Source organism: Somniosus microcephalus, chromosome 11 (genome assembly GCF_052327205.1).
Source record: "Somniosus microcephalus isolate GS21.2 chromosome 11, FLI_Smic_1.0, whole genome shotgun sequence".
In the NCBI taxonomy this organism is placed as follows: Eukaryota; Metazoa; Chordata; class Chondrichthyes; order Squaliformes; family Somniosidae; genus Somniosus; species Somniosus microcephalus.
In genome coordinates, this window is record NC_140997.1 from 214,545,638 (window position 1) to 214,569,964 (window position 24,327).

Genomic DNA, 24,327 nt, shown 5'->3' on the forward strand with positions numbered 1-24,327 from the left:
TAGCGCTCTCCTAGTCCCTTTCTGACAGCATAACGCTCCCCTCAACCTGTCGTTGCTAGCGGCAGGCGGTAAGACAGGGGGCGCCACTCAATATCCGGTCTGGGGCGCTAACGGGGCGTTGCGCACTCGATTGATGTCAAAATTTGCCAGCGCAGGAGATCGTGGCGGAAGTGTTCAGCGCCACCGCAAAATGTCTAGTTAATTTCGCGAGCGGCACAAACATCGCCGCGCCCGGCCTCTAGTTGCTTTGCGCTCCAATTGGCGCCCTCTTAAGGCACTAACGGGAGGCGCAAACAACTGAACTTTCCCCCCATGGAGTCACAGAGTTACACAGCACAGAAAGAGGCCCTTTGGCCCATCATGTCCGCGACGGCCATCAAGCCCTGTCTATTCTAATCACATTTTCCAGCACTTGGTCCGTAGCCTTGTATGCAATGGCATTTCAAGTGCTCATCTAAATGCTTCTTGAATGCTGTGAGGGTTCCTGCCTCTACCATCCTTTTAGGCAGTGAGTTCCAGATTCCAACCACCCTCTGGGTGAAAAGGTTTTTCTTCAAATCCCCTCTAAACCTCCTGCCCCTTACCTTGAAACTAGGCCCCCTGGTTATTGACCCCTCTACTAAGGGGAAAAGTTCCTTCCTATCTACCCTATCTATGCCCCTCATAATTTTGTACACCTCAATCAGGTTCCCCCTCAGCCTTCTCTGCTCTAAGGAAAACAATCCCAGCCTGTCCAGTCTCTCTTCATAGCTGAAGCGCTCCAGCCCAGGTAACATCCTGGTGAATCTCCTCTGCACCCTCTCCAATGCAATCACATCCTTCCTATAGTGTGGCGACCAGAACTGCACACAGTATTCCAGCTGTGGCCTAACTTGCGTTTTGTACAGCTCCATCATAACCTCCCTGCTCTTATATTCTATGCCTAGGCTAATGAAGGCAAGTATCCCATATGCCTTTTTAACCACCTTATCTACCTGTCCTGCTGCCTTCAGGGATCTATGTACATGCACACCAAGGCCCCTCTGATGCTCTGTCCTTCCTAGGGTCCTACCATTCATTGTGTATTCCCTTGCCTTGTTTGTCCTCCCAAAATGCATCATCTCACACTTTTCAGGGTTAAATTCCATTTGCCACTGTTCTGCCCATCTAACCATCCCGTCTATATCGTCCTGTAGCCTTAGGCTTCCCTCCTCGCTATTTACCACTCCATCAATTTTCGTGTCATCTGCGAACTTACTGATCATACCTCCTACATTCATATCTAAATCATTAATGTACACTACAAACAGCAAAGGACCCAGCACCGATCCCTGCGGTACACCACTGGGCACAGGCTTCCAGTCACAAAAACAACCTTCGACCATCACCATCTGCCTCCTGCCACTAAGCCAATTTTCAATCCAATGTGTCACATTGCCCTGGATCCCATGGGCTCTTACCTTCTTGACCAGTCTCCCATGTGGGACTTTGTCAAATGTCTTACTGAAGTCCATGTAGACTACATCAACTGCACTACCCTCATCCACATACCTAGTCACCCCCTCGAAAAATTCAATCAAATTGGTCAGACATGATCTCCCCCCGACAAAGCCATGCTGGCTATCCCTGATTAATCCCTGCCTCTCCAAGTGGAGACTAATTCTGTCCCTCAGAATATTTTCCAATAATTTCCCTACCATTGATATTAGGCTCACTGGCCTGTAATTCCCTAGTTTATCCCTACTACCCTTCTTGAACAATGATACTACATTAACTGTTCTCCAGTCCTCTGGCACATCCCCTGTGGCCAGAGAGGTTCTGAAAATTTGTGTCAGAACCCCTGCAATCTCCTCCCTTGCCTCACACAGCAGCCTGGATACATCCCTTCAGGGCCTGGGGATTTATCCACTTTTAAGCCCGCTAAAACGGCTAGTACCTCCTCCCTCTCGATATTAATTTGTTCAAGTATATCACAATCCCCCTGCCTGATTTCTAAGCCTACATCACCCTTCTCCATAGTGAACACAGATGCAAAATATTCATTTAAAATCTCACCTACATCTTCCGGCTCTACACACAGATTGCCACTTTGGTCCCTAATGGGCCCTACTCTTTCCCTGGTTATCCTCTTAAACATAGAAACATAGAAGATAGGAGCAGGAGTAGGCCATTCGGCCCCTCGAGCCTGCGCCGCCATTCAATGCGATCATGGCTGATCATCCAAATTCAGTACCCTGTCCCTGCTTTCTCCCCATATCCCTTGATCCCTTTAGCCTTAAGAAATATATCCAACTCCTTCTTGAATATATTTAATGAATTGGCCTCTACTGCCTTCTGTGGTAGAGAATTCCACAGGTTCACCACTCTCTGGGTGAAGAAATTCCTCCTAATTTCTGTCCTAAATGGCTTACCTCTTATCCTTAGACTGTGACCCCTGGTTCTGGACTCCCCGACCATCAGGAACATCCTTCCTGCATCTAGTCTGTCCAGTCCTGTCAGAATCTTGCCCTTAATATACTTATAAAACACCTTGGGATTTTCCTTTATTTTGCCCGCCAGTGTTTTTTCATGCCCCCTCTTCGCTCTCCTAATTTATTTTTTAAGTACCCCCCCTGCACTTTCTATACTCCTCTAGGGCTTCCACTGTTTTTAGTCCTTTGTATCAGCCAAAAGCCTCCCTTTTTTTCCTAATCCATTCTTGTATATCCCTTGACATCCAGGGTTCCCTGGGCTTGTTGGTCCCACCCTTGACCTGTACGGGAACATGTTGGCATTGTACTCTCTCTATCTCCTTTCTGAAATACTCCCATTGCTCTGATGTGGATTTTCCTACAAGTAGCTGATCCCAGTCCATTTTGGCCAGATCCTGTCTTATCATATTAAAATCGCCTTCCCCCAATTTAGAACCTTTATTTCCGGTCCCTCTTTGTCCTTTTCCATGACTACCTTAAATCTCACCGAATTATGGTCACTGTCACCAAAATGCTCTCCTACTGACACTTCTACCACTTGCCCGGCTACATTCCCTAGAATTAGGTCCAGTACCGCCCCCTCTCTTGTAGGACTTTCTACATGCTGGCTCAAAAAGCTCTCCTGGATGCACTTTAAGAATTCTGCACCCTCTAAGCCTTTCACACTCTGACTATCCCAGTTAACATTGGGGAAGTTGAAATCCCCTACTATTATTACCCTATTATTTCTACACTTCTCTGAGATTTGCCTACACATCTGTTCCTCTATCTCCCCCTGACTGTTTGGGGGCCTATAGTACACTCCCAGAAAAGTGCTTGCCCCCTTTTTGTTTTTAAGTTCTACCCATATGGCCTCATTAGAGGAACCTGCTAAGATATCATTCCTCCTTACAGCAGTAATTGACTCCTTGATTAATATTGCGACACCCCCTCCTCTTTTACACCCCCTCTGTCTTGCCTGAAGATTCTATACCCCGGAATATTGAGCTGCCAGTCCTGCCCCTCCCTCAACCATGTCTCTGTGATAGCAACAATATCATACTCCCATGTGTTCATCAACACCTTCAATTCATCTGCCTTGCTCGCAAGACTCCTTGCATTAAAATAAATGCCATCCAGCCTTGCCATACTCCCTTGTGCCGTTACATATTTGCTCTGCCTTCCAGGCTGACTTGCTTTTTCCTCTATATTTGGCTGTGCATCATCTCCTACTATAGCTCCACTCCGTATCCCATCCCCCTGCCAAGTTAGTTTAAACCCCCCCCCCCCCCACAACAGTACCAGCAAACCTCCCCACAAGGTTGTTGGTCCCGTTCCGGTTCAGGTGCAACCCGTCTGACTTGTGCGGGTCCCATCTTCCCCAGAAGCAGAGCCAGTGATCCAGGAAACTAAAGCCCTCCCTCCTGCACCAACTCTTTAGCCAAGCATTCATCTGTTCTATCCTCCTATTCCTATACTCACTAGCACGTGGCACTGGGAGTAATCCAGAGATTACAACCTTTGAGGTCCTGCTTTTTACTCTGCTACCTAGCTCCCTAAATTCTTGTTGCAGGACCTCATCTTTCTACCCATGTCGTTGATACCAACGTGAACCACAACCTCTGACTGTTCACCCTCACCCTTCAGATTGCCCTTCAGCCGTTCAGTGACATCCTTGACCCTGGCACCAGGGAGGCAACATACCATCCTGGAGTCACGTCTGTGGCCACAGAAACGTCTATCTGTTCCCCTTACGATAGAATCCCCTATCACTATTGCTCTCCCACTCATTTTCCTCCCCTCCTGTGCAGCTGAGCCACTCAGTGTGTTTTCTTAACTTTTCAAACTGTAAAACTTAAGAGATGAACATTCTGGTTTTGTGGAGAGTTTAATTTTGACTTTGAATTAGAACCACACCCCTTCCTGCCCTCCATGTGTCTCCTGTGGAAGAAAACAGGAAGTAGAGACCAAGAGGGAAGGGAAGTAAAATTAGAAGGGGAATCACCCTGGGCTACTTACACACACCTCCAAGCAGTCCCCATCAGAGAGCCATTGGCAGAAGTCTCGGCACAGGATTTTTTATTTTCTTTCTTTATTCATTCACATTTATTGCCCATCCCTAGTTGCCCTTGAGAAGGCGGTGGTGAGCCGCCTTCTTGGACTGCTGCAGTCTGTGTGGTGAAGGTACTCCCACAGTGCTGTTAGGGAGGGAGTTCCAGGATTTTGACCCAGCGACGATGAAGGATCGGCGATATACTTCTAAGTCAGGATGGTGTGTGACTTGGAGGGGAACTTGGAGGTGGTGGTGATCCCATGTGCCTGCTGCCCTTTTAGCTGGTAGAGGTCGCAGGTTTGGGAGTTGCTGTTGAAGAAGCCTTGGCAAGTTGCTGCAGTGCATCTTGTATATGGTACACACTGCAGCCACGGTGCGCCAATGGTAGAGGGAATTAATGTTTGAGGTGGTGGATGGGGTGCTAATCAAGCAAGTTGCTTTGTCCTGGATGATGTTGAGCTTCTTGAGTGTTGTTGGAGCTGCACTCATCCAGGCAAGTGGAGAGTATTCCATCACTTTGGGAAATCAGGAGGTGAGTCACTCACTGCAGAATACCCAGCCTCTGACCCGCTCTTGTTGCCACTGTATTTATGTGGTTGGTCCAGTTAAGTTTCTGGTCAATAGTGACCCCCAGGATGTTGATGGTGGGGGATTCGACAATGGTAATGCCATTGAATTCAAGGGGAGGTGGTTAAACTCTCTCTTGTTAGAGATGGTCTTTGCCTGGCACTTGTGTGGCACAAATATTACTTGCCACTTATCAGCCCAAGCCTGGATGTTGTCCAGACCTTGATGCATGTGGGCATGGACTGCTTCATTATCTGAGGAATTGCGAATGGAACTGAACACTGTGGGTTTGATGCTGGACCTTCCGCTCAGCGGGCAAATAGTATGCAGTGAAGCGGGAGGAGGAGTCCCTATTGGTTTTATGTAAACTCTTTCAAAACTCAAGACTCAGTTAGTAAGGGCGTTAACACTATGCTTTAAAAATGGATGAGTTTCCCCCACAGGGGCTCAATGGGTGAATGCATTGCATGATGTAGTATTTGATGTAAAAAGACAACTGAGCACTTGGTTTGAGTATAAAACAAGGCTTTAATCAACTGTTTCAAAACCATGAGATTTCTAGTTACATCACTAGTTCCTGGTTACAGAAAAATCCTGAGCAAGCTGGGCCCACGCCGGAGTATTTATACTCCTTGGACGGCGCCACCAGCTGGCCGCCCAGTGTTACTTCATGAGTCATGATAAGATTCATGACATTCTTCCCACCTGAAAGTTTTGGAAGTCCGACAACTTCCTTCTAGCTGATTAGGCAGACCACGAATAGGCGCAGTCTTTTAGATCTTCGCTTGTGGCTGGAAGGCACGTCTCCTCGGACCGTGTCTTGGTCCCTGGGTTGCTTGGTCCGTACTGGTAGATCGACGGGGCCCGTGTCGCCTTGATCGACCTGCGGAAGACTGGGGAGATCGTGACTCCGGGTGCGGGTCCCCACAGGCACAGAGCTGGCGTCATCTTGTTTGGTAGCCGGGGATTGACCGGCGTCCTGGCTTCGGGTGGCCGTCCCATGGGAAGCGCTCGGCTCCCCGAGTTGATCCAGTGGAGTAGCCGGCAGATCCCTTGATGTCCCAGGTAGAGCGTCATCCTCAAAGGAGCGCAGAGCATTGGCATCGTTACCATGGGTTCCTCTACCAGTTGGGTCCATGGGACTGGTTGGACAGGGAGCCAGATCTCGGAGTGAAACGGTGGACTCCCGGCCATCAGGGTACCGCACGTGTGCATATGTGGGATTAACGTCCGTTAGTTCCACCTCGTCGACGTGGGGATCGTTTTTGGAAGACCGGACGAATCTTTGGAGCTGCTAACCATGACGGTAGGGACGTCCCATGAGTGGAGCGACGCTAGAACCTGAAGATTCATTCGTGAGGAGTGACATTGGTGGATGTAGAAAGAAGAGACCTGATGGAATGCAACGCGTCAGGGAGCAGAGTTTCCCACTGCTGGTCTGGTAGGTTGCGTGACCTCAGTGCAAGACGAACAGCGTTCCAAATGATAGCGTTGTATCTCTCAACCTGTCCATTACCGATGGGATGATACAGTGTCGTTTTACTTGTGGCGATTCCCCATTGGGAAAGATAACTTTTGAGTTTGCTTGACATGAAGGAGGGACCCCGATCAGAGTGGATGAAATTGGCCATACCGCAAAGGGAAAAGACTTGATCGAGGCATTTGATCACTGTGGAAGTAAGCATATTGGGACAAGGGAAAGCAAAGGGAAGGCAGGAAGGAAGGGGAGGTGGGGTGGCTATGTTAATAAAGGAAGGAATCACTGTAATACAGAGAAATTATATTGGGTCAAAAGATCAGGATAATGAAACAGTTTGGGTGGAGGTAAGGAATAATAAGGGGAAAAAAACACTAGTGGGCATAGTCTATAGGCCTCCGAACAGATGCAACTCTGTTGGACGGAGTATCAATCAGGAAATAGTTGAGGCTTGTAATAAGGGAACATCTATAATTATGGGGGATTTTAACTATCATATTAATTGGACAAATCAAATTGGGCAGGGCTGCCTTGAGGATGAGTTCATTGAGTGTATTAGGGATGGGTTTCTTGAGCAGTATGTAACTGAACTGACCAGGGGGCAAGCAACCTTAGATCTGGTCCTGTGTAACGAGACAGGATTAATTAAAAATGTCCTAGTAAAGGATCCCCTTGGAATGAGTGACCATAACATGGTTGAATTCCATATTCAATTAGAGGGTGAGAAGGTTGGATCTCAAACAAGCATGCTAAGCTTGAATAAAGGAGACTATGAAGGTATGAGAGCGGAATTGAGTAGAGTGGATTGGGAAAATAGATTAAAGGGTAAGACGATACATGATCAGTGGTGTACATTTAAGGAGTTATTTTACAACTTCCAAAAAAAATATGTTCCACTGAGAAGAAAAGGGTGTAAAAGAAAAGACAGCCATCCATGGCTAAGTAAAGAAATTAAGGATAGTATTCGACTAAAAACAAGGGCATATAAGGTAGCCAAATCTAGTGGGAGGATAGAGGATTGGGAAAACTTTAAAAGACAGCAAAAAATAACAAAAAGATTGATTAAGAAAGGGAAGATAGATTATGAAAGTAAATTAGCAAAAAATATAAAAACAGATAGTAAGAGTTTTTATAGTTATATAAAAAGAAAAAGGGTGGCTAAAGTAAATGTTGGTCCCTTAGAGGATGAGACCGGGAAATTAATGGTGGGAAATATGGAGATGGCAAAAACACTGAATGAATATTTTGTATCAGGCTTTACAGTAGAGGACACTAAGAATATCCCAACACTGGACAAACAGGGGGCTATAGGGGGGGAGGAGCTAAACAGGATCAAAATCACTAAGGAAGTGGTACTCGGTAAAATAATGGGACTCAAGGCGGATAAATCACCTGGACCTGATGGCTTACACCCTAGGGTCTTGAGGGAAGTGGCGTTAGGGATTGCGGATGCATTGGTAATAATTTTCCAAAACTCCCTGGACTCAGCAAAGGCCCCGGCAGACTGGAAAACTGCTAATGTAACACCCTTATTTAAAAAGGGCAGTAGACAGAAGGCTGGAAACTATAGACCGGTTAGCCTAACATCTGTGGTAGGTAAAATTTTGGAGTCCATTGTTAAGGAGACAGTAACAGGACATTTGGATAATCATAATTTAATAGGACAAAGTCAGCATGGTTTTATGAAGGGGAAGTCATGTTTGACAAATTTGCTGGAGTTCTTTGAGGAAGTAACATATAGGGTGGATAAAGGGGAACCAGTGGATGTAGTGTATTTAGACTTCCAAAAGGCATTTGACAAGGTGCCACACAAAAGATTATTGCTTAAGATAAAAAATCATGGGATTGGGGGTAATATTCTGGTATGGATAGAGGATTGGCTATCTAACAGAAGGCAGAGAGTTGGGATAAATGGTTCATTCTCAGACTGGCAATCAGTAACTAGTGGTGTTCCGCAGGGGTCAGTGCTGGGTCCCCAACTCTTTACAATCTATATTAACGATTTGGAGGAGGGGACCGAGTGTAACATATCAAAGTTTGCAGATGATACTAAGATGGGAGGGAAAGTAGTGAGTGAGGAGGACATAAAAAACCTGCAAGGGGACATAGACAGGCTAAGTAAGTGGGCAGAGATTTGGCAGATGGAATACAATACTGGAAAGTGTGAGGTTATGCACTTTGGCAGGAAAAATCGTAGAGCAAGTTATTATCTTAATGGCAAGAAACTGGAAAGTACTGAAGTACAAAGGGATCTGGGGGTCCTGGTGCACGAAACTCAAAAGGTTAGTATGCAGGTGCAGCAAGTGATTAAGAAGGCCAATGGAATGTTGGCTTTCATTGCTAGGGGGATAGAATATAAAAATAGGGAGGTATTGCTTCAGTTGTACAAGGTATTGGTGAGACCGCACCTGGAATACTGCATACAGTTTTGGTGTCCATACTTAAGAAAAGACATACTTGCTCTCGAGTCAGTACAAAGAAGGTTCACTCGGTTAATCCCGGGGATGAGGGGATGGACATATGAGGAGAGGTTGAGTCGATTGGGACTCTACTCATTGGAGTTCAGAAGAATGTGAGGCGATCTTATTGAAACATATAAGATTGTGAAGGGGTTGGATCGGGTGGATGCGGGGAGGATGTTCCCGATGATGGGTGAAACTAGAACTAGGGGGCATAGTCTTAGAATAAGGGGCTGCTCTTTCAAAACTGAGATGAGGAGGAACTACTTCACTCAGAGGGTGGTAGGTCCATGGAATATGCTGCCCCAAATAGCTGTAGAAGCTACATCATTACATAAATTTAAAACAGAAATAGACAGTTTCCTAGAAGTAAAGGGAATTAAGGGTTACGGGGAGCGGGCAGGAATTTGGACATGAGTCTAGGTTCGGATCAGACATGGCCCCGTGGGTAGCGGAGCGGGCCATGGGGCCGTGTAGCCTGATCCTGCTCCTATTTCGTGTGTCTAATTCTGTTAGATTCAGGAGATGGTTCTGTGATAGTGGATTGGCGGTTAGGATCAGATCAGCCATGATCTTATTGAATGGCGGAGCAGGCTCGAGGGGCCGATTGGCCTACTCCTGCTCCTATTTCTTATGTTCTTATGTTCTTATGTGAATACTCGTCCACCATAGTAAGTAAGTAGGTGTTTCACGTTGAGGAAGGCAATGGCCCTTTAAAGTCAATGCTGAGTCACTGCATAGGCTGCATAGCGTGTATGAGCGAGCCATCTGATGGACAGAAGAATTGAGGTTTTAATTCCGCACAGATTCTACAGGTGGAGCAAGTTCTTTTCACATCTTCCGTAGAAAGTGGGAGATTTTTAGATCGCACAAAGTGCAACATACGGGTAACGCCAAGATGGCATAAGTCAGTATGAAGATCTGCAAGAGTCGAAGTTGACATAGAAGAGCAGAATGCACGTGAGGGTATCCGGGGCCACATTCTCTTTGCCAGGTCGATAATGTATGGTGTAGCCAAAGGCGGCCAATTCCATCCTCCAGAGTTGTATTTTGTTATTCTTGATCTTAGTGCGTTTCCGGTTATCCAGCATAAAGGCCACGGAGCGCAGATCGGTTATAAGCATGAAATGGCGACAAACAAGAAAATGACTCCATTTACGTACTGCTTCGATGATGGCCGTAGCCTCCTTCTCGACAGGAGGATAATGGAGCTCGCTACCCTGCAAAGTTCTGGACAGAAATGCAACGGGTCGACCACCTTGATTCAAGGTAGCAGAGATCGCCACCTCCGATGCATCGCACTCGACCACAAAAGGAAGATTTTCATCGATGGAACAAAGCCTGGCTTTTTTCAGTTATCGCTTGAGGAGGTTGAAAGCTGAAATAGCCGTTGCCTCCAACGGAAATGACTTTGCGTGAAGCAGGGGCTGGACCTTGTCGGAGAAGTGGGGTATCCACTTCACATAATAGGCGAACATGCCGAGTGCCCGACGAAGAGAGCCAAGATTTGTAGGGGGAGGGAGCTCCTGAAGCGGACGAAGTTGCTCCGGATCCGGTTTGGTGACACCGTTGCCCACCCAGTAGCCAAGGATGTTGACTGATGGTACTGATTTCACAGGTTTGGACTCATTTAAGGTTAAGTTGCGACGACGGAGAACGTCAAAACATTTCTGGAGGTTGGCATCGTGTTCCTTCTGGTCATGACCAGCAATGGTGATATTATCCAGATATGGAAAAGTGTCCGTTAAGTTCTCCTGTTTGACTAGGTTATCCATTGCCCGTTGAAAGACGGCCACCCTGTTGGTGACCCAAAATGGAAGGCGACAAAACGGATAAATCAGACAATTGGCCTCAAAGGCCGTATACTTTTTGTCAGAGTCCTTTAACGGTACTTGATGGTATGCGCTCTTTAAATCAAAAGTTGAAAATACCTTGTAGTTGGCAAGGTTATTGACCATGTCATCGATGCGTGGTAGTGGGTAGGCATCCAGGTCGGTATACTGGTTAATAGTTTGTGAGTAATCGATGCAAAGACGTTTCTTGTGTTGCTTCAGAGGATTTTTAACAACGACAACTTGAGCCCGCCAGGAAGATGAACATGGCTCAATGATACAGTCAGCTAGAAGGCGAGAGATTTCTGCCTCAATAAAGGATAGATCATCTTGGCTGAAACGTCGTGATTTAGTGACTATGGGCCTACATCGGGGGGAAGGATTGGCAAACAAGGAGGGCTCGTCGAGCGAAGCTGCCAAAAGCACACAAAACAGTACTTTGGAAATAGTAAGCTCCGGCTTTGACCCTCCAAATTCGAAAGTGAGTCTTTTGTGTTGTTTCTGGAAATCCTGTCCCAGGAGCACATCACTGCATAGGTTTTTGAGCACCCCGAGCCGGGTGGAAAAATAAGTGCGGCCACTGAGAATAAGGTCGACAAGAAAAAAGCCGGAAGAGTTGGTGGTCAGTGTCGTCAGAGCCATTGCAATTTCCCTGTCCGAGGGGTAAATACGCAGTTTTAACTTACTGACAGCCCGCTCACTAATAAAGCTGTCAGAGCTGCATGAGTCGATTAGTGCACTCAAAATGTGTCCATTTACTGAAACCTTCATGGCTACATGGGACAGACTTTGGGGAAAAACAGCTGTGATGGGAGGAGGGGCAGTTTTACCCTTGACAGCTGTAACCTTAGTAGTGGTTCTTGGGGGAGGAGCAGTTTTACAGATAGTAGCTGCAAAACTAGCAGGGGTTCTCGACCGGTATACCTTAGAAAAGTGGCCTTTCTTACTAACAGAGACTCTTGACTGGCATACCCTAGAAAAGTGACCTTTCTTACTGCAATGATTGCAGGTTGCGTTACGAGCAGGACAAAATTTCCTATAGTGGAATGCACCTCCACAGAAGCTTCATCAGTGAAGGCTTCTTGGGTAGGGTTGTCATCTGCTAGGTTAGAGTCATCATCAGTGAGGGCTTCCACCTGAGACCTATCGAAGGAGTCATTAAAAGTGATAGCAGCAGCCTGTGCACGTGGTAAAAGATAGGTATCTGCATTCCTCTTTGCTAAGTCCAGGGAACATGCCTGGTCATAGGCAGCCTGTAACTCGAGGGTTTTATTCTCCAACAGATGCTGGCGTATGAAGGGGGACGTAATTCCGTTAATAAAAGAATCACGAATTAGCTCCTTCTGGTACTGCTCAGCTGAGACAGCTTTAAGATTACAATCCTTGCTGAGCCTGTGAAGCTTTTGAAGGAATTCGTCAAGTGATTCCCCGGGTTGTTGTCGAGTAGTGGCCAGTAGATGTCGAGCAAAAATTTCATTTGGGGCCTTAACATATAGTCGCTGTAATATTAGGATAGCGGAGTCATAGTCTACACAGTCTTCGATATAGTCAAACACATGAGGAGATACATAATTGGCAAGTATCTCTAATTTATCAGGAACATTCTCACCACACACCCTGAGGAAGTTGCTGAAGGTACGATACCAATGTTTCCATACCTTAGCAGTTGTAGGTGAATTCGGGACCAGGTCAAGACGGGCGGGTCTGAGTAGTTTGTCCATGATGGATTGATTACTACGTTGGAGTTCCCTTCTACAGTCGAAGTCGTAGCTGGCTGTTCCCGAAATTACTCAGAGCGTGGAGCCGATACACAGTTGATTAAATTGATGTAAAAAGACTACTGAGCACTTGGTTTGAGTATTAAACAAGGCTTTAATCAACTGTTTCACAACCATGAGATTCTAGTTACATCACTAGTTCCTGGTTACAAAAACGTCCTGAACAAGCTGGGCCCACGCCCGAGTATTTATACTCCTTGGATGGCGCCACCAGCTGGCCGTCCAGTGTTACTTCATGAGTCATGATAAGATTCATGACAGTATTGAACCATACAGAAGGTTCCAGATTTGAACCCTAGTTTGTGCTAAATTTGATTAAGTGGAGCAGTGGTGCGGTTGCTATAATTGGATAATATGTGTCTGTGTCTGTGTTTATGTTCATCAGGTGAGGACAGGATCAGCCTTCGCCCCCCACCCTCTCCGAAGTTCACACTTAGAGTGGTCACTTGGGCAAAGTGCCACAGGGCTACCGACACCTGTGGAACTGGACCCCAGCATAAGTCATGACACCTTCAGAGGAGAAAGGGAAAAATGGGGAATAAAAATTTAATTGGAATCCTCTTTAATCCTATCCAATATTTTATTTGTGCATCTATATATTGAATGACGATGTGCACTGAGGGCTACACAGGATGAATTGGCCATCTGCCTCATCCCTGTCTTCAGTGTGATGTGTGGAACTTCTGACTCAATAAACGCCCTTCCCCAAATCTTCCACAACTTTAAAATCTGCTGGAAAGAATTCCACACTGGAATGAGGTGGAAAAGCACTTTATTGTGTTTAACCTTATCAACTACAAAACAACTTGGGGGAAGGATACCATCTGGCTATTCCTATCTCCTTATACTCAGGGCCATTTCCAATACGATGTAAGGGACCCCACTCCCCAGCAGTGCTGTTACTCTTGATCGAACATGGCTTCAAAACAATCAGCACCAGCACCGTCTGTCAAGTGGGGAACGTGTTGTGTGCTGCTGTGATGTCAATCTTCAGTGTAAACAGATTAGGATGAGAGGCCCTATCTTGCAGCAGTCGCAGTGATGTGCGATAAGTACAACGCACAGCAGTGCCCTGGCTTGTCCTTGCCTTGCAGAATTATTTTCCTGATAGAATAAACATCAGTTGGACTCGTTTCAGAAGCATAGCCCTTGGAAATTAAATTAACCACAGCTCTATTTGTTTTGCGAGTAACATCATTGCACAGTAAACCAGCTCGGACGAGGCAGCGTATTACCCAGAGAGTTTACATATATACCAGAGGATCTTCCATGGCATTGTTCATGGTAAGCCAAAGAGTGCACTGGGGGTGAAATTCAAATTTGGCGGGGGCACAAAACAGGCAGTAGTGGATCGGTCACCTGTTATACACCCCAACCGATTTTCCTTTCCAATCGGGCAGTGTTTATAAAGGCTGGCCGATTCAATACCGCCTGTTTAGTACCTTCACTGAAGTTGAATTTCACCTCCACTGTTTTATAAGGACAGGAACATTGAACTACACAATGCACAATGTATTATTCTGCTTCTAAGGTGCTGATTGTGGCCTGTTGCTTTAAGGACAGTTTAGTTGCACATCCTGCAGTGGATTAGATAGATAGATTGATATACATGGGGGGGGGGGGTTGAAAATTCACAGCCCTTTCAGCGCACATTCAGACGCGTAAGTCCAGTGAGAGTGCGGCAGAAGGCCCGAGACCCAGACATGCCAGGGCCCAGCCTCCTTCGCCAGCTCCTGGGCACCACAAACAAGGTCTCCCGCATCAAAAGGTGGCGTGGGCCAGGAGAAAGGAACTCCCAAGCCAGGAGTTGCCTACCATGTCCTGGCGGAGGAGTGGCGGGCAGGTATGCTGAGTGAAATGAGGTGAAAGTGGAGCCCATCTGGAGGCCCAGGCCTGTAGTCCCGAAGATGTTTGAAACTGGAAAATATTTATTGGTTCCTCTGGCCAGTGGGTGCCGGAGATGCACCCCGAGTGGCATAGATGCCCATCGGTATTAATTAAGAAAGGTATCCTCCCCCGAACCTGCATACTTTGGTAGGGTGTGCCCGCAAGAGCACCAGCGGGCACATTCTGGCACCTATGGCAGAATTTTGGCATCGCAGATCTTTGGCCCAATATGGTTTATTTTCTTTATCTTAAGCACTTGCATATAGACAGATGCATCAAGATCAAAATGAGAACCCATAATCACACCAGGTGCATGGAACTGTGTATAAAGCAATCCTATAGCCAGTCTGACACCACAATTAAGACACCACAAGGGTGTTAGTAATAGCATGCATATGATTGCATCACTGGATCATGCTCAGGATCCACCCGTACCACAGAATGTAACTAACCACACTGAAATGTAATTTTTTTTCAAGCTAACATAATTACAAACTTCACCAAATATTCACCCAGCTCCTTTTGAAATGGATTAGTCAACAAAATAGTAACTCCGTGTGATGGAATGCCCATTCCACTTAACTTCTTGTCTCCAGTCTTGCATGAGGCTCGTTAGCTTTGTATTTATATCCTCTAGTTCTACGATCACAAGATAATTAAGACGAGGAAGGCCATTCGGGATATCTTAGTTCATCCATCGAGAACGACCCCAAAGAAAGACAGACTTGCATTTATATAGCGCCTTTCACAACCACTGGATGTCCCAAAGCGCTTTACAGCCAATGAAGTACTTTTTTTTTTGAAGTGTAGTCACTGTTGTAATGTAGGAAACGCGGCAGCCAATTTGCGCACAGCAAGCTCCCACAAACAGCAATGTGATAATGACCAGATAATCTGTTTATTTTAGTGATGTTTATTTTACTATGCTAAAGGTGCTATATAAATGCAAGTTGTTGCTGTTAGGAGAAAAGATGGGGGAGGTTTTGGCTTTTCAATCTCAAAAGGAGCCATCTGAGACGTGAACTTATAAGGATATATTGGATAGTTGAGGGAATGGAAAAAGGTAAATATGGAATATTGCAGTAAGTTAAAGTGCAAGAATAGGATACGGAGAGACACAGGTTCAAACTAGTGAAAAGTAAACTTAGGATCAATGTCAAAAAGTGATGTTGATTAAAGGATAACTCCCCTGCTCTTCTTCGAAATAGTGCCATGGGATCTTTTACATCCACCTGAGAGGGCAGACAGGGCCTCGGTTTAACATCTCACCCGAAAGACGGCACCTCCGACAGTGCAGCGCTCCCTCGGTGCTGCACTGGAGTGTCAGCCTAGATTTTTGTGCTCAAGTCTCTGGAGTGGGACTTGAACCCACAACCTTCTGAGTCAGAGGTGAGGGTGCTACCAACTGTGCCCCTGGCTGACACTGGCAGTCCCCCTATTGTGGCATCCAATTGTTTCTTAAATCATTCCTTGGTTTGCGCCTCCACTACGCTATTCAGAAGACTACTCCACGTGTTGATCTTTCTTTACGTGAACTTTTTGACATTGATCCTAAGTTTACTTTTCACTAGTTTGAACCTGTGTCTCTCCGTATCCTATTCTTGCACTTTAACTTACTGCAATATTCCATATTTACCTTTTTCCATTCCCTCAACTATCCAATATATCCTTATATAAGTTCACTTCTCAGATGGCTCCTTTTGAGATTGAAAAGCCAAAACCTCCCCCATCTTTTCTCCTAACAGCAACAACTTGCATTTATATAGCACCTTTAGCGTAGTAAAATTCAGAACTTTTACACTGGGGATCAGCCTCGTGGGTCTTCTCAGCACGTGAGTATCTCCCTTGTGTCCCAATGACCAGAACTGGATACAGTTTTCGAGGTATGGTCTAAACACAGCATTGTATGGTTTGATCATGACTTCCTCTGACTTGAATTCTACTGTTCTGTCTATATATTTCAGCATTCTATTGACCTTATGGATCCCTGCAGTACATTGTTTGGACATGTTGAATGTTGAGTCTACTAAGACTCCTAGGTCTCTTTAACTTTATCCTTAACTACTTCAGCACCGTTCATGGAATACCTGTGCCACCTACTTTTCCTTCCTATGTGCAGTACTATACACTTGTCTGCATTAAATTCCATTGTTCAGCCCACTTACAATTCTGTCCCACTTATTCCGTAATCTTTGAGCTCCCTCCTCTGATAACACCGCCCTTCCATAGTTTGGTATCATCTGCAAATTTGACCAATTCACACTGAGTTTCTGAATCCAAGGGGTAGAAATTAGACTTCATTATGGCGTAAAACGGGCGCAAAGGGGGCCAATTTCGAGGACCAATGTCCCATGCCCAAAGGATGCCTGAAATTGGGTCGGGCCATTTTCCAAGTTTCTCTAGCAGCCACCTAAAACATGCGTTGGGTCCCTCATTTACACATGTTTTAGGCCCTCTCTGGGAAATTGGATATCGCAGAGCGAAACAGCGGCCGGGCCTACTTCGCTCTGGAGCAGGAGCAGGAATGCTACCGCGACTCCACAGTCCCCATTCCTGTTCTACCCACCTTCCCGGGATTTATCTTCAGGCCACTGCCTGCAGGACAAGAGGCTCGATATTAATTTTCTTCAACTGGTCGAGCTGCCTGTGGAGGCGCTGCAGGCACGGGCAGCTCGTCCAATTAATATTAACGAGGCCCAAGGCCCAATTTCTAAAACGGGCCTAAAGGAATTTCAACCACCAAGCCTTTGATGTAAATCTGCAACAGATCACAGTTTCAATTAAATAACCTCCTTACTTCAGGCACTATTCATGCCTTTCAGAATTCTAAAGACTTTCTTTCCACAGAATTTCATTGTATAAATAGTCTTTGCTAGAGGAGCAATTTGCAGAACCTTTCCTCAGGAGATTAAATGGATTGGGTCGATTCTTTGTGCTCTGAGCAAGGAGTAGCTTGAAGGGTTGAATTGCCTCGTTCTATTCCTTCTCATTTATTAATACACCCCGAGTTTACGATATGACATTTGCACAATTTGTGGGTCTGACTGGACAGAAAACTGCTGTGTTGAATGCTACAAAGTCAATTCCACATATTTCAATATTGTATCCAGCCAGAAGCCATGTGAGATTTACATGTATACAAACAGAGAACATCTCACCTGTGTGCTTGGAAATAAAAATTCCCTGAGATCAAGGTGAGGGTCATATCTTAGAATGGAAACTAGGTTTTCAACACACAGATTCATATCAGCTTTCCTGACGCAAACACATAAACTCCCTTGACTCGCTTCACCAAGGATACAAGATAGAACTTGTTAACTGGACTGCTGATAATATAATTGCTTTGATAAACTCCTCTCCTCTCCTCCCCACTCTATTCCATTCCACTCCACTCCTCTCCTCTCCTCTAGCTTCATCGAGGATACCTGCAGCAACTTGTTCATCAGGCTACAGATGAATGAGCAGCCCTGACTATCGCTTATATCATTATCACTGTGTGAATTTGTGATTTCATCACTCGAACGTTCCTGCAATTAACACATTCAGAACAGCTGGTGTGTTCCATCACAGGTAACAGGATAACAGGTTCCAATTTATTTCGCACAAATTGGCAGTGTTACTTTATTAGGTCATCAATCTCCCATTGTTTTCCCTCCCGTTAAGGGGGGCGCCCTCCACCACACATCCTCCACCCACTAGAGGCACAAGACGGGCTGGAACTCTGACATCTCCATATCTGCCATTGAACTGACAGGCAGCCCTGGGATTGCAGCTGAAGCAAAAAGAAAGACTTGCATTTCTATAGCGCCTTTCACGACCCCACAAACAATGAAGTATTTTTAAAGTGGAGTCACTGTTGTAATGTAAGAAATGCAGCAGCCAATTTGCACACAGCAAGCTCCCACAAACAGTAATGTGATAATGACCAGGTAATCTGTGTAGTGATGTTGAGTGAGGGATAAATATTGGCCAGGACAGCAGGGATAACTCCCCTGCTCTTCTATTGAAATAGTGCCATGGGATCTTTTACATCCACCTGAGAGAGCAGACGGGACCTCAGTTTAACGTCTCATCCGAAAGACAGCACCTGTGACAGTGCAGCACTGTACTGGGTGTGTCAGCCTAGATTGTTTGTGCTTAAGTCTCTGGAGTGGGACTTAAACCCACAACCATTACTGACTCAGAGGCGAGAGTGCTACCCACTGAACCACAGTCGACACAGCCAGGGAACGCGGCCTCAAAATGACAGGCAGCCGTAAGACTGTGGCTAGAAGGCAGCAAACTCACACAACCAAGACAGGAGTATCTTAGAACTAGGCAGCCCTGGGACTGGAGCCCAGGAAACTCCCCAGACTGATTCGCTGGAACATACTGGTTACATTCAGCTAAAGGCTTGAACCATCACCCACATCATTCCAGTTCCAGACAGATCAATTATACTGAGAAACACCCAACTCATACACAAGTCACAAATTATATATAATGCAGAGCTATTAAGTCAGGCTGAGATTCCAGGGGGAGGAAGAGACAGTGGATCAGTTAATCAAACTGATATCCCATGTTGGAGATGGCGGTATACAGGCATCCAGAGACAATGAGATAGTGAACGATAGCGCCTCAGCTCTACCCAGCTGTGTTTCTGGGTTCAAATGTCCTAGGTGAGCAGTGGGTGTGACTAGTGCCTGGGAATCAGCGCTTACTCCAAATTCGAGGAGGGAAATGGTGCACTACTACAGACCTGTATCAGACTAAATGACCATGGTTTGTTTTAATTGCCCTGCTATCAGCAGTCAGAAACAGCAAGATGGCTTCCATGCCCAAGTGCAGTCCTGCTGCACCGAAAGACTAAAAAAATGTATTTACCTGAGGTTAATAGAAATGCTAACAGCCCCCTTACAGGTCCTCCAATCTGAAGGGGGCAGCCCTGCAACATCTAACAGCCAGTTAGCTTGGAGTGCAGACCCCCGCCCAGCCGAATCCCAGGAAATGATGTGATTGGCGGTTAGGATCAGATCAGCCATGATCTTATTGAATGGCGGAGCAGGCTCGAGGGACCGATTGGCCTACTCCTGCTCCTATTTCTTATGTTCTTATGTTATAATGTCACTCCCGCGTCACTTACATACAATTTAAATGTTCCCGCTGGTTCCAGCTAGGACTTTCCCAGCCATACTGAGGTGCCCCAGGAAATGGACAGTTTCAAACGGGACAAAGACCTGGCACTATGGGTCTCCAATCCTCTAAAACCCTGGAAATTGGTGCATAAACAGGGCATTAAACAGAGGAAAATTGGTCCCAGTGAGTCAGTCTGAGCAGACGCTGCACTTGGGGGCAGACACAGAGTTCAGTCCACATCAGGGGCGGATGACATTTCTAGCAGGTGGAGTGCTGAACTCCAATCCTGATCTCTCTGTCTGTCTGTCAGGATAGTTGTCAATTCAACCTGATCTGATAAATTTGCTAAATTAGTATTGCATGTATGATTATTTCACCATGGGCCTCTCTTCCACACCACCTCTTGATCCCCTACTTTCACACAAGGGTAACATGCTTTCAGAAAGGAGGTCAGCGCACCCGATGGAAAATCAAGTGGAGCGGAAATTGGTCGCACTGACCTCTGCACCTGCATTCCAGAGAAGCACCCCCATTACATGAAACTCTATGCCTGGAGCACAAAATCTTAAAATTCACCCTTAAATTTCTTGCCTTACCTCCCCTGAAAAAAACATTAAGCAGTGTGCCACTAATATCTCGAGAACCTTCAATCCCCCTTCTCAAGAGCTATCAATCGAGCTCCCCCTTAGTTACAGATGATTTTTTTTTTGCCTTGTCTAAAGTTCCTTGCACCAGACAGAACACATGTTTACACTGCCGTGGGGAAGGTGGAGGAATGAGTTCCAGGGTGCAACCCCGAGTAGTAAGGTTGACGCAGATTGACCCATCCTCCGAAAGTTCATCAATCCCATCCCCAATCTCCTCACTCCTCCTTCTGGCACTCACAAGCAGCTACACACATGCTCACACACATATACACAGACATATGTATATGTGCACACATAAATACACACATGCAGATGCACACAGGTACACTCAAGTGCCGTCTCGTGTACGTGCAAACTCAGAAGTTGACTTGCTGTTCATCTGTGCTGGACCTAAGATAACCTTCTAAAGAGGCCCACAGTAATAGGAATGAATAATCTCTGAAAACCTTTAAAGAGATTATTTTGAAAATTGTTCAGGAGGAACGTTAATAAAAATATGTAATAAAACCACTGCTAAAACCTAACCAGGGGAAGATTCTTTATAATATTAAACCTCTCAGTAATGAAAAGTATTCTAGGACTTATCAGTCTTTTGTAATTCACAGACTAACAACAATGTGCACTTATATCGCACCTTCAAGGTAGCAAAACATCCTAAAACCCTTTATGAAGGTGGGTGGTTGGGAGGCGGGGTGCAGAAATTTCTTGCCTTACCTCCCCTGAAAAAAAAATTAAGCAGTGTGCCACTAATATCTCGAGAACCTTCAATCCCCCTTCTCAAAAGCTAACCAGGGGAAGATTCTTTATAATATTAAACCTCTCAGTAATGAAAAGAAACTGGGAGGAGAGTTAGAGGTGACTGAACGTGGGATCTTGTCTTAAGTGTCAGCCATGGCTCAGTGGGTAGCACCCTTGCCTCTGGGTCAGAAAGTTGTGAGTTCAAGTCCCACTCCAGTGACAAAAATCTAGGCTGACACTCCAATGCAGTGCTGAGGGAGTGCTGCACTGTCAGAGGTTCTGTCTTTCAGATGAGACTTTAAATCAAGGCCCTGTCTGCCCTCTCAGGTGGATGTAAAAGATTCCATGGCACTCTTTCAAAAAGAGCAGGGGAGTTGTCCCAGCCAATATTTATACCGCAATCAACATCACTAAAACAGATTGTCTGGTCATTATCACGTTGCTGTTTGTGGGAGCTTGCTGTGCGCAAATTGGCTGCAGCGTTTCCTACATTACAACAATGACTACGCTTCAAAAAAAAAGTACTTCATTGGCTGTAAAGCCCTTTGGAATGTCTGGTGGTTGTGAAAGGCGCTATATAAATGCAAGTCTTTCTTTAACACTAGGAGCAAAAAAATTTACCGAATGAATCAAAGACATTGAACATTTCGCCTGCATTGAATATAAGGTATTATTCTGTAATGATGATCAGTCTGTTGATGCTACTTTCAAAGGGTTAATGTTTTCCTGAGACATTGAAGCCATATAATTTTTTTTACAGCTTGAATGAGCATGTAAAACCAGCGGGAGACCTTGTTATCCAGCACAGTCAGATTACAGATCATGCCACATTAATGCTATTTGCATGCTGCATCATTGTTACCATGGCATTACATGTGCCCTTGCTGTGATTAACCTGTTTATAATTGTAAGATAATATATTCAATTTACTTATTATTATAAATAAATTGCCTTTTACTGAAATTCAGCATGCACGATGGTATAAGTAGAATATTCACTGGTTAGCCACTGAATGTATAGTTTTTCCTAAAAGTGTAAGGCCTCGAATCAGTGCCCTTGGGTTAACTCTGTTTCTGCCATCATCCACTGTCATACAGCCACTGTCACACCTCCTTTGTCCAGTAACCACCATTTTATCCTTAGCCACTTACCGCAATCACATACTCTCACTCATCGAGCAACTATCACAGGTCCTTGGCCACCCAGGCGTTATCACACGTCTTCGGTCACATATCATCTATCCTTCTGCATATAGCCATTGTCACCTAGCTGCTATCATGTGCCCTCAGTCACATAGCAACTATCATCTCGCCACCACTGTGTACCCTCAGTTGCATAGACGTTGCCTCATGTGCTTACTGACTCTCCATCACAAAGCCACTGTCATGTACTCTTGGCTACAGAGCCACTGTCCTCGGGCCTAAACGACATAGCCACTCTCGCGTTGCGTACGCACCACCGCACACTCTCACTCCCACACCCCCTAACTCATATCTTTGGTTACCCAACCATTAGTCAGTTCCCTTGATTGCATATCTACTGTCCCAGGTCCTCGATCACCTTGTTGCTATCGAGTTTCACGTGGTCACCAAGCGACGAGCAACTTTCCTTGGCTACACGTCCACTGTCTGAAACCCTCAATGACATACCTGCTATTGAGTTTCCTTTGTCACGCAGCTTGTATTTGTTGCAGGCACTTTGTAGACTCGGACTCACCTGGTCCTGCAGGCACAGAAAATCCCTTTCACTTTCAAAATCCTGAACGTTCTCTTAGACAGAGAGTTTAGTTCTATATCTGTCTTCTTTTCTGCAGCGGGTATCTTTGACCCAGATCTGGGTTTTTATTAACTGCAGTGTGTGATCAGCAACCCAAGTCCACAGCTGAATTTAAAAAAGAATGCATTCTTCTAATTCAAATGCGTTCCTGTATAAATCTGAGAGCACAAGGTTCCTGTGACTCCAAGCTGTACAGTACTCGTAAAACAGACAGCTTCCCTCCCCTTGACTGCTGTTAGCTGAGTAAGCACGTCCAGCTGTAATGTGTGTTTGTATATGGGCAAGGGCTCCACGTGTTGGGGCGGCACTCACTGAAACCCGCCTCACACATCACAGAGGATATAATGGGCTTTGACTGCAAGGAATTAACGTGCTCATGGCCCCAGATCTGGCCCAGCCTCCATGCCTCCCCTTTGGCAGGATTAGAACAGAGTCCTGCTTGAGGCTCCAACCTTCCCAGAAGCAGCTGCTTGCTCTCTGTCTCTCTCTCAGAATAGAATCAAATCGTTTTCTCACTTGTCTTAGAGGGGAAAACTGTCATTTGTGCCTGTGAATAGCGCAATTTTTATTTTGATAGGACTCTAGCTCTAGTTAAATGTGATCAGCGTAAGATAACTTATATTGTGACTTTGATGTAAAAAAAATGCCAAGGCATCTCACAGAGGTGAAATGGGCACTGGGCATTGGGAGGAGAGATGACGGAAAGCAAGGATTTGAGAAGCCTTTTAAAGATGGGAAGAGAAGCTAGGAAGGCGGAGGGGTTTAGGGAGGGAGTTCCAGGGAGTAGGGACAAAATGACCGAAAGCTCAGGCAATGAGGGGAGGCTGGAGTTAAAAGATCAAAGGGCATGAGCTGGCACATAGGGCTGGAGAAAGTTTAGAGGTAGGGTCGTGGAGGAATTTGCTAGTGAGAAAGGGAATTTCAATTTTGATACGTTGTGGGGCAGGGAGTTAATGGAAATTAGTGAGGACAGGGATGGTAAGTGAATTTAGTGTGGGACAGGATGCAGACAGTGGCGTTTGGCTGAGTTGGAGTTTGTGTATGGTGGAGTTCAATAGGCTCCTGAGGAGGGCATTGGAGAAGTCAAGTTTGGAGCCAATAAAGCCTGGATATGGGTTTCAGTGGCAATTTGGGTGAGATAGAAACATAGAAACATAGAAGATAGGAGCAGGAGTAGGCCATTCGGCCCCTCGAGCCTGCTCTGCCATTCAATGAGATCATGGCTGATCATCCAAATTCAGTACCCTGTCCCTGCCTTCGCCCCATACCCCTTGATCCCTTTAGCCTTAAGAAATATATCCAACTCCTTCTTGAATATATTTAATGAATTGGCCTCAACTGCCTTCTGTGGTAGAGAATTCCACAGGTTCACCACTCTCTGGGTGAAGAAATTCCTCCTCATTTCTGTCCTAAATGGCTTACCCCTTATCCTTAGACTGTGACCCCTGGTTCTGGACTCCCCGACCATCGGGAACATATTTCCTGCATCTAGCCTGTCCAGTCCTGTCAGAAGTTTATAAATTTTTATAAGATAAGAGCAAAAGGCAAGTGATGTTGCGGAGGTAGAAG

At 45.7% G+C, this 24,327-nt stretch overlaps 1 protein-coding gene across 2 annotated transcripts in view; it reads right to left on the bottom strand.

The window, feature by feature from the left end:
- Window positions 1-23,012, bottom strand: part of LOC147111221 (uncharacterized) — a 134,052-nt gene extending 111,040 nt beyond the window's left edge. Inside the window, exon 1 of one of the 2 annotated variants that reach the window (XM_086001893.1) lies at window positions 22,699-23,012. The gene's annotated coding sequence lies outside the window, so the exon portion shown is untranslated. Of the gene's footprint in view, window positions 1-22,631 lie in introns of both variants that reach the window. The other variant, XM_086001892.1, reaches the window with a different exon arrangement.
- Between the last annotated feature and the right edge of the window lie 1,315 nt (window positions 23,013-24,327).